The sequence below is a fragment of the Schistocerca serialis genome, chromosome 9, assembly GCF_023864345.2.
Source record: "Schistocerca serialis cubense isolate TAMUIC-IGC-003099 chromosome 9, iqSchSeri2.2, whole genome shotgun sequence".
Taxonomy (NCBI): Eukaryota; Metazoa; Arthropoda; class Insecta; order Orthoptera; family Acrididae; genus Schistocerca; species Schistocerca serialis.
The window spans coordinates 81,698,597-81,709,862 of record NC_064646.1 but is presented as its reverse complement, the minus strand read 5'-3'; positions in this window follow the sequence as shown (position 1 = coordinate 81,709,862).

Below are 11,266 nucleotides of genomic sequence, written 5' to 3'. Positions count from 1 at the left end.
CATCGTTCAGCTTGGGCGACTTCATTGCCAAGGTGGGCAGAGACATAAAACCAGTCCAGTCTGCTCGCAGAATGTGCTGTGTAATGGGTAAAACCGGGGGTATTGCCATGAATTTTCTCCCAAACGTCCACTAGATGAAAATCTTCGATTAAGGTGAGCAGCGCCGGGCATCGCGAATAAACAGGCATTTGGTCCTGCGGATGGAGGACGCAATTGAAATCGCCTCCCATGATAAGGCGATCATAGCGTCCAGAAAACAGGGGCGCCACGTCATGTCCGAAGAAAGTGGACCGCTGCAGACGGTTCGTGGAGCCAGACGGAGCGTAGATATTGATGACGCGCGTGTCGAAGATGGTAACAGCCATGCCTATTCCACATGGAAGGATTGTCGTGTCCTTGAATGGGATTCCTTCGCGTATGTAGAAAGCCACTCCAAGCCCTGATTGATCACACGTGGACGTGTATGAATCGTAGCCGTAGACTGGTGGTACGTTTGTTTCAGTGGTGGTTGACGCGCATCTACCATCACCAAGGGAAGTATGAGGAGGGCACCGACAGGAAGTCCCGTTCCATCAGCTGCAGTGCCTCGCTTTTGATGTCAACAGGCGGCCTTGTCCGGCGGAGGCAATTCATCCGGAGGAGGGGACGTATCTTCCTCAATGTCGTCGGCCCATGTTCCTGTGCCGTGGGTCTGTCCAATGTCCATGGTAATTGCGTCGTGGTGAGAGAGATCTGGAGTTGTCGGCGGGGAGACAGGCGTCTCAACCTGCGCGCCGATCGTTACATTGTGCGTGGCGACCTCCATGGTGGTCCCGTCCTGAGAAACGTCTTGTTCATCGTGAAAGTTGTCCGCCGACCTCTGCGTGGAAATGTCGGCTGATTCGGTGTCGTCTTCGTCGTCGCGGATGGCGACGCTTTGAGGGCCCATGGGTGAACGGCGGCGGCGTTTGCGCCTACGTGACGAGCGTTGTTTGCGCACGTGTTCCTCAGTGTCGGACGACGGCAAGGAGAAGCGTCGACCTGCTTCGAAGGCGTCGGTGGGTACAATGAATTTGTCAAACAGGTGTTGTGAAGATGTACTGTTCTCCTCAGCGTCCGGTGCGGGAGCCTGTTCGGCGGCAAGGTTGTCAGGTGGGGCGTCTGTACCGTCCGTTGGTGACTGGGACGGTGGGACGTGCCGATCGGAAGGACCGGGCGACGGACTGGACGAAACTGTAGACGTGGCAAGAGCCGCTGCGTAAGTGACCGGTAGGGCGGTCACCGTGGGTGTGACGGACGCTTCCGACAACGGGAGCTGCGCGACACGTCGTTGAATGCATTCAGACCGTAGGTGACCTTCTTTCCCGCAACCGGAACAGGTCCGAGGTTGGCCGTCGTACATTATAATGGCACGGCAGCCTCCGATACGTAGATAGGAAGGCACGTGTTTCTGCAACTCGATGCGGACCTGTCTAACACCGTTTAGAACGGGATAGGTTTGAAATTGTACCCATCGTTCGGCAACATGTTCCAGAACGTTGCCATAGGGACGGAGCGCCTCGATGAAGATGTCTGCAGGTAGTTCGAACGGCAGTTCGAAGATCCTTATCGTCATTGTGCCGAGACCTGCGTGATCGACGGTAACGGGTCCGACGTTGCCGTCGGAATGACAGAAGCGCAGTCCACGTTTTGCCTCTTGAAGCACCTGTCGCACGCCGCATCGTTGATCATTTTGACGTAGACGATACTGCTATGGACAAGTGGATACCAATTAGATCCGTTGGTGGTATTTTCACTTCATCGCGAATAAATCGTCCTACCTCCAGGGACTTGGGTCCTGCGAAGTCGGAACAAAAGTTGAAATGTAATGTCTTCTTCCGATAGTTGTGCGCCATGGTGGTCTAGAAGGGAAAACGGCACTGACGGCGGCCGAAGTAAACACAAACACACCGTGCGCGCCTCGCCCGCAGCGCTCTGGCGCGTGACCGCCTCGCAGCACTGCCGGCGGCAGACTGCAACTGAGCTACCCCAGCACGACTCACGACATGTCCCCACAGTTCTAATTCCGCCAGTACCTCGTCTCCTACCTTCCAAACTTCACAGAAACTCTTCGCAGAAGGGCCTTACTGTACTGCCATACTGTACTGCCCGCACAGCTACGCAGTCCACATTATGTTGAGGTTACTATTTATCACACCTAGTGGTTCAAATAGCTCTGAGCACTATGGGACTTAACATCTGTGGTCATCAGTCCCCTAGAACTTAGAACTACTTAAACCTAACTAACCTAAGGACATCACACACATCCATGCGCGAGGCAGGATTCGAACCTGCGACCGTAGCGGTCGTGAGATTCCAGACTGTGGCGCCTAGAACTGCTCGGCCGTATATTTGTTGGAAGACAAAACTTTATCGCCTGTCTGCAAAGGTCTGCTAGTTTCAAAATTTTCGTCGGCGCGTTGTTCAGACACAGAACCATGCGAACCATCAATTGCATTGTTGGAATCGTGGTAGTATGCTGTTTCTGAGTGCCCAAGTCTAACCTTTTGAAATGTGATAGCTTCTTCAATCCTAGCCAGCCTACAGTCGATCTCACTGTGGGTTTGCTAAAAGGGAGGAGTTGAATAACATTGATTTAGGTCCCTGTGGTTCTCCAAAATGATTTGAAGAGATATCAGATCGGTCCTTTAAGGTACAGTATTTCATACATTCTCAATCCACCCGTTCCCCATTTCCCGCGATTTAAAATATTGCTTCTTCTTTAGACACAGAAGTGATAGTAATGAATGGCATGCATAAATTAACGAATTTTACTCCTTGAAAGAAACGTAATTTCTCACAACGAAACTTGGGATTCTTTAAATCGGCGAAGATCCTTCCATCCTTTACAGTGTACTCAGTCGCACGATGCCTGTGAAAGATTGCGGAGAAGGAACCGATAGTTTGCGGCGGACATACCGACTACTCGAAGAGTTACGTCAGCGTCGGTGTTGTTTTGGACGCGCTGGTCGGTCGTGCGGCCTCACAGTCTCCATTCGCAGAGTGGAAGCGGCTGTGACGTCAGACGCACAGAAGCACGACCTCGCCCGCCGGGAATCCCTGTTCTCGCAGCCGCTGCGCACTGGAGTTTCTCGGCTTGCAGCGTCACGTTTTTGTATGAGGCCGCTTGACGAGGAGATGAGTCCACATTAATCCTGCATCAGCATAATTGTCCAGGTTCACAGCAGAAGTTCTGCCACGAGGTCGCGTTCTCACTGCCACCTCAACCATATTCTTCATACTCCCTCTAGTTAGCTAGCTTGTTACGCTTTACTACCGTAAATATGTACAGTTCACTTCAACATTATGTACTGTAACTACAATGAATATTTCGACAGTCAACCGTTGAATGCACAAACGACGTTCATACTTTTGGGTACCAGACTAAAAAACAATGTTCCTCGATAATTTGACTCAATACAATTTCTGTGACGCTTACATTAATTTACGCAGAAATACGAGGTGTTTTACAGCCGTCAGGAATTTTTGCTGATACGTTATATGACAGCCAAGTATCCCGTTTGTTTATTCTACACTTTCGGATTACAAAAGTAGCAAACAACTGAGCATCCTATACGTACAACCCTTCATCATGAGACTGAAGTAAAGGACAGGAGGTCTCATCATTTAACCCAGTCTTCACTACTCAGTCTCGAAACCAAATGACCGATTAGACAGCCAAATGGCGAATGCCGTACTGCAACAGTGCCTTAGTCAACCTGAAATTATTTGTGCTACGCACATGAAACGGGTGCTTCTAATACCAGAAAACAAGGCATCCGTTACGTTCAAAATGCAAAGAAACAAACATTATGCAGACAAAGATTACACCACTCGGAGACGACTGAAAGGCCGAAACGCTTTCTAACGCATATAAAGCTACATTTCTTTAAGTAATATATATGTAATTAAACCTGCTTTCTGTGACCAAGCTTTGGTCTCTGTCTACAATTTTTGCCTTCCACTCTCCCTTCTGTCACCAAATTCACCATAACTTCAGGTCTTATCGCTCTCACACAGAGTCCATCAGAAAATAGTAGAACTCAACAGAGACAATTTGAAACTACCCCTGAAAATGTGTCATTCTGAACCATCCCGTAGCGAAACAGTCCAGACAAGAGATGTTTCGGTATGACAGAAGACCTTTAAATTTTCTGCCTTAAATGTAGGTAACTGTGCCTGGTATTACGTGTCATTGTGACCTATATTTCATGTTGGAACGATATACCGTTGAGAGGATGTGATTCACTGTAATTCAGAGCTTCTTCTTGAGAAATGGTCTCTTTGCGACTCAAATTAAATCGACAGTCAAAACAGAAAATGTTGTCCTTCAAAATTATGTTTGATATGCCGGTACACTGGTGGACAGTATGTTTTTAGATACAATAGGAGCTATTGTTATTGATTAACTGAAATAAGGCTAAAGTGATAACAGGAATCATGTATACTATCTGCATCACAAATTACTGTAGAAAAGCCAGACGTTGCACCATCCCTTGAAGGTGCGTTTATTTTGGGGAAACTGAGGAATTTTAAATTTTGGTACAACCACTCTGTTCAACAGAATCTTCACTCCCTAGATTTCAGCTAGTCCAAACTCTAAAGCCCCACCGGACCTGGACGAAACTTCCGCGCTTTCACAGTTCTAAGTAATGACAGTATTTAGAATAAGATTAGTAGTTGGAATTAGGGTAGTTCTGGGAATGAACATAAAACGTCTTTAAAAATGAACCGAACACCGTGTAATAATAATCATGAATATATGACACATCGTTGTGTATACACTTCCGTACGTCCAGAAGTACGTTTCGCATTCGTAATCTTCGTCCGGCTTGTACGATGGGCAGAGGTTAGAGACTGTCCCTAGGGCTATATGACGTATAACTTTAATTGGACAAACATCCCAGTTACAGTAAGCACATTATTCTGTAGTATCAAAAGGTAAACCACAATTCAAGAAAACAATGACAAATATGTTTGTCGTTTCGGAAAGTAGTTATACGACGGGCGGAGAAAAGATTACACCACTGCTGACGGTAACGATCTATAAAAATGCCGTATACAAATTATCCAGTTAGTAAGTACTTTAAAACAAATAAGATGGTGCTTGTAATAAGATAATATGAAAAGGGAGCCTCTAATTAGTGTTTAATAAGATAGCTTCGCAAAATGTAGGTATGAAGCTGGGCATCCATGATGACCTTTCGTCTATTACAGTTAGAAGCCTCTTTTATGTCAAAATTTTACACAAATAGTACGTTTCAGCACAAAATCGATATGCAATGTCAGACCCCGGTTAGAAAACTTTTCCAACGGTACCTCATTCACCCCTGTACGATTAGTATATCTTGAGGAGAAGGAAAGTTGATTTGAGAATTGTAACTCCCCCCCTCACGAACCATGGGCCTTGCCGTTGGTGGGGAGGCTTGCGTGCCTCAGCGATACAGATAGCCGTGCCGTAGGTGCAACCACAACGGAGGGGTATCTGTTGAGAGGCCAGACAAACGTGTGGTTCCTGAAGAGGGGCAGCAGCCTTTTCAGTAGTTGCAGGGGCAACAGTCTGGATGATTGACTGATCTGGCGCCGGCCGATGTGGCCGTGCGGTTCTAGGCGCTTCAGTCTGGAACCGCGTGACCGCTACGGTCGCAGGTTCGAATCCTGCCTCGGGCATGGATGTGTGTGATGGCCTTAGGTTAGTTAGGTTTAAGTAGTTCTAAGTTCTAGGGGACTGATGTCTACAGATGTTAAGTCCCACAGTGCTCAGAGCCATTTGAACCATTTGACTGATCTGGCCTTGTAACACGAACCAAAACGGCCCTGCTGTGCTGGTATTGCGAACGGCTGAAAGCAAGGGGAAACTACAGCTGTAATTTTTCCCGAGGGCATGCAGCTTTACTGTATGGTTAAATGATGTTGGTGTCCTCGTGGGTGAAATATTCCGGAGGTAAAATAGTCTCCCATTCCGATCTCCGGTTGGGGACTACTCAGGAGGACGTCGTTATCAGGAGAAAGAAAACTGGAGTTCTACGAACCGGCGCGTGGAATGTCAGATCACTTAATCGGGCAGGTAGATTAGAAAACTTAAAAAGGGAAATGGATAGGTTAAAGTTAGATATAGTGGGAATTAGTGAAGTTCGGTGGCAGGAGGAACAAGACTTCTGGTCAGGTGACTACAGGGTTATAAATACAAAATCAAGTAGGGGTAATGCAGAAGTAGGTTTAATAATGAATAAAAAAAATAGGAGTGCGGGTAAGCTACTACAAACAGCATAGTGAACGCTTTATTGTGGCCAAGATAGACACGAAGCTCACGCCCACCATTCTAGTACAAGTTTACATGCCAACTAGCTCCACAGATGACGAAGAGATTGATGAAATGTATTATGAGATAAAAGAAATTATTCAGATAGTCAAGGGAGACGAAAATTTAATAGTCATGGATGACTGGAATTCGATAGTAGGAAAAGGAAGAGAAGGAAGCGTAGTGGGTGAATATGGAAGGGGGGTAAGGAATGAAAGAGGAAGCCGCCTGGTAGAATTTTGCACAGAGCATAACTTAATCATAGCTAACACTTGGTTCAAGAATCATGAAAGGAGGTTGTATACATGGAAGAAGCCTGGAGATGCAGGAAGGTATATAGATTATATAAAGATAAGACAGAGATTTAGGAACCAGGTTTTGAATTGTAAGATATTTCCAGGGGCAGATGTCGACTCTGACAACAATCTGTTGGTTATGAACTGTATATTAAAACTGAAGAAACTGCAAAAAGGTGGGAATTTAAGTAGATGGGACCTGGATAAACTGACAGAACCAGAGGTTGTAGAGAGTTTCAGGGAGAGCGTTAGGGAATGATAGACAAGAATGGGGTAAAGAAATACAATACATGGAGAATGGCTAGCTTTGAGAGATGAAATAGTGAAGGCAGCAGAGGATCAAATAGGTAAAAAGACGAGGGCTAATAGAAATCTTTGGGTAACACAAGAAATATCGAATTTAATTGATGAAAGGAGAAAATATATAAATGCAGTAAATGAAGCAGGCAAAGAGGAATACAAAAAAAAAAATGAGATCGACAGAAAGTGCAAAATGGCTAAACAGGGATGGCTAGAGGACAAACGTAAGGATGTAGAGGCATATATCACTAGGGGTAAGATAGATACTGCCTACAGGAAAATTAGAGACCTTTGGAGAAAAGAGAACCACTTGTAGGAATATCAAGAGCTCAGATGGAAACCCAGTTCTAAGCAAAGGAGGGTAAGCAGAAAGGTAGAAGGAGTGCATAGAGGGTCTACACAAGGGCGAGGTACTTGAGGACAATATTATGGAAACGGAACAGCATACAGATGAAGATGAAATGGGAGATATGACACTGCGTGAACAGTTTGACAGAGCACTGAAAGATCTAAGTCGAAACAAGACCCTGGGAGTAGACAACATTCCATTAGAACTACTGATAGCCTTGAAAGAGCCAGCCCTGACAAAACTCTACTATCTGGTGAGCAAGATTTCCGAGACAGGCGAAATACCCTCAGACTTCAAGAAGAATATAATAATTCCAATCCCAAAGAAAGCAGGTGTTGACAGATGTGAAAATTACCGAACTTTCAGTTTAATAAGTCACAACTGCAAAACACTAACACAATTCTTTACAGACGAATGGAAAAACTGGTAGAAACCGACCTCGGGGAAGATTAATTTGTATTCCGTAGAAATGTTGAGGCAATACTCACCCTACGACTTATCTTAGATTAAGGAAAGACAAACCTATGTTTCTAGTATTTGTAGATTTGGAGAAAGCTTTTGACAATGTTGACTGGAATATTCTCTTTCAAATTCTGAGGGGTAAAATACAGTGAGCGAAAGGCTACTAACAATTTTTACAGAAACTAGACGGCAGTTATAAGAGTCTATGGGGCTTGAAAGGGACGCAATGGTTGGGAAGGTAGTGAGACAGGGTTGTAGCCTATCCCCGATGTCATTCAATCTGTATAGTGAGAAAGCAGTAAAGGAAACAAAAGAAAAATTCGGAGTAGGAATTAAAATCCATGGAGAAGAAATAAAAACTTTGAGGTTCGCCGATGACATTGTAATTCTGTCAGAGACAGCAAAGGACCTGGAAGAGTTGTTGAACGAAGTGGGCAGTGTCCTGAAAGGAGGATATAAGATGAACATCAACAAATGCAAAACGAGGATGATGGAATGTAGTCGAATTAAATCGGGTGATGCTGAGGGAATTAGATTAAGAAATGAGACACTTAAAGTAGTAAATGAGTTTTGCTATTTGGGAAGCAAAATAACTGATGATGGTCGAAGTAGATAGGACATCAAATGTAGACTGGCAATGGCAAGGAAAGCGTTTCTGAAGAAGAGAAATTTGTTAACATCGAGTAGAGATTTGAGTGTCAGGATGTCGTTTCTGAAAGTATTTGTATGGAATGTAGCCAAGTTTGGAAGTGAAACGTGGACGATAAATAGTTTATGCAAGAAGAGAGTAGAAGCTCTCGAAACGTGGTGCTACAGAAGAATGCTGAAGATTAGATGGGTAGATCACATAACTAATGAGGAGGCATTGAATGGAATTGGGGGGAAGACAAATTTGTGGCTCAACTTGACTAGAATAAGGGATCGGTTGGTAGGACGTGTTCTGAGACATCAAGGGATCACCAATTTAGTACTGGAAGGCAGCGTGGAGAGTAAAAATCGTAGAGGGAGTCCAAAAGATGAATACACTAAGCAGATTCAGAAGGATGTAGGTTTCAGTAGGTACTGGGAGATGACGAAGCTTGCACAGGATAGAGTAGCATGGAGAGCTGCATCAAACCAGTCTCTGGACTAAAGAGCACAAAAAAAACTGGAAATTGTTGGAGTTTATTGAAACCTTATAGCACCCGTTTACTAGTAACTTATAGACTTCTCAGAAACATATTTGTGTGTATAAGCTGTATCATTTCCATTTGATTGATGTGATTCCTCCAGCTGAGCTGGTACATGCTGTTTGTGCCTTAAAGTTACATCCAGCCTTAGACCACTGGTTTCTTGCGTAGTGTCAATATTCGTGATAAAGATTGCTAAGAGCTCGTGTTTTGATATAATATATACTTCCACCGTTAAGGAAATAAATCTACAGTGACACTTTTTATACACTATCGGAAATGGAAAGTGTTACACCATGAAGTAGCATTCCGATATTTAACAAACTGTGTAACGATGTTCATTACACAACGGGACTTCAATGATTCAACTTTCGCTCCAGTCTGAACTAATGCCCATCATCAGTAAGAGTTTGATACATGACCCTCAGAGACGCGGACACGCATTGGTATTGGTTTTGATACGGAAGAAAACAGCTTCTGAATGTGGACTTGAGCAATTTCATCTCTTGCAAGTAACGTTCCGTGTCAGTTCGTTATTTGCTGGGTGGAGGTTTATATGAAAATAAACATGTTCCCATTGCAAGTTACAGATTACCTATGGGTGGCAAATTACTGGAATGACTAGGTCAATTAAGGATACGAAAATCCATCAACACGCTTGTGATTCGAGCTACACTGTAAAGTATTCCATTACACTGCTGGAATGTGGAATTTGTTACCCTAGTCATCAAGGGCAAGACAATAGGGTTTGCCATTGTTGTCACATACTAGCAAGCAGTCACTCTCCGTTTATCAGTTACCAAATTAGTTGCGTTGTCACAGCCAATAGCTCTCCGGAGCATGATTCTGGAAGGGAGGCCATGTATCTCGATAATCGCCGACTGATGTGAACATTCACTACGTCGTCTGTAGACGCGTTGCCATCGATCTAACGCACACGTCGCTCAACACCACAGAACGCCACTTAGTTTCACAACTGACTCTGGCTGTACACATTGCGAGTTTCGGACGTCTGTGCAAAAGGCTCAGCGCAGCATCCTGGCGTGACAGAAGTCACGGCGCAGCTCCCAGTACCGCATTGGTGCTCCTTTTGCCCGGCTTACAGCAGCAACTCGACGTGTCATGGACTCAAGTCGTTGGAAGTCCCCTGCAGGAATAAAGAGTCATGCTGCCCTTATAGCCACCCATAATTGCGAAAGTGTTGCCAGTGTAGGATTTTGTGCATGAACTGATCACCCGATTACATTCCATAAATGTGCGATGGGATTCGTACCTCGAGATCTAGGTGGCCAAAACAGTCGCTCGAATCTTTCAGAATATTCTTCAAACCAGACTCGAATAATTGTGGCCGGGTGAATATGAAGTCCGTGAATAGCTACAAATGTTTTCCAAGTAGCCGAAAATAACCACTCCCGGTCAATAATCGGTTCTGTTGGACCAGAAGATGCAGTCGATTCCATACAAAAGCAGCGTACACCATTATGGAAATACCACCAGCTTGCACAGTTCCTTGTCAACAACTTGGGTCCATGGTTACCATCAGATCTTGCTGGCTGAAATAGGAACTCGTGAAACCAGGCCACAGGGTCACAAGCCGAGGAGAGGCACTGCAAGTGATGTGCTGTTAGCAAAGGCAATCGCGTCAGTCGACTGCTGCCATAGCCCATTATCACCTCCTACATCTACATCTACATCTACATCCATACTCCGCGAGCCACCTTACGGTGTGTGGCGGAGGGTACTTATTGTACCACTATCTGATCCCCCTTTCCCTGTTCCATTCACGAATTGTGCGTGGGAAGAACGACTGCTTGTAAGTCTCCGTATTTGCTCTAATTTCTCGGATCTTTTCGTTGTGATCATTACGCGAGATATATGTGGGCGGTAGTAATATGTTGCCCATCTCTTCCCGGAATGTGCTCTCTCGTAATTTCGATAATAAACCTCTCCGTATTGCGTAACGCCTTTCTTGAAGTGTCCGCCACTGGAGCTTGTTCAGCATCTCCGTAACGCTCTCGCGCTGACTAAATGTCCCCATGACGAATCGCGCTGCTTTTCGCTGGATCATGTCTATCTCTTCTATTAATCCAACCTGGTAAGGGTCCCATACTGATGAGCAATACTCAAGAATCGGACGAACAAGCGTTTTGTAAGCACCTTCTTTCGTCGATGAGTCACATTTTCTTAGAATTCTTCCTATGAATCTCAACCTGGCGCCTGCTTTTCCCACTATTTGTTTTATGTGATCATTCCACTTCAGATCGCTCCGGATAGTAACTCCTAAGTATTTTACGGTCGTTACCGCTTCCAATGATTTACCACCTATGGCATAATCGTACTGGAATGGATTTCTGCCCCTATGTATGCGCAT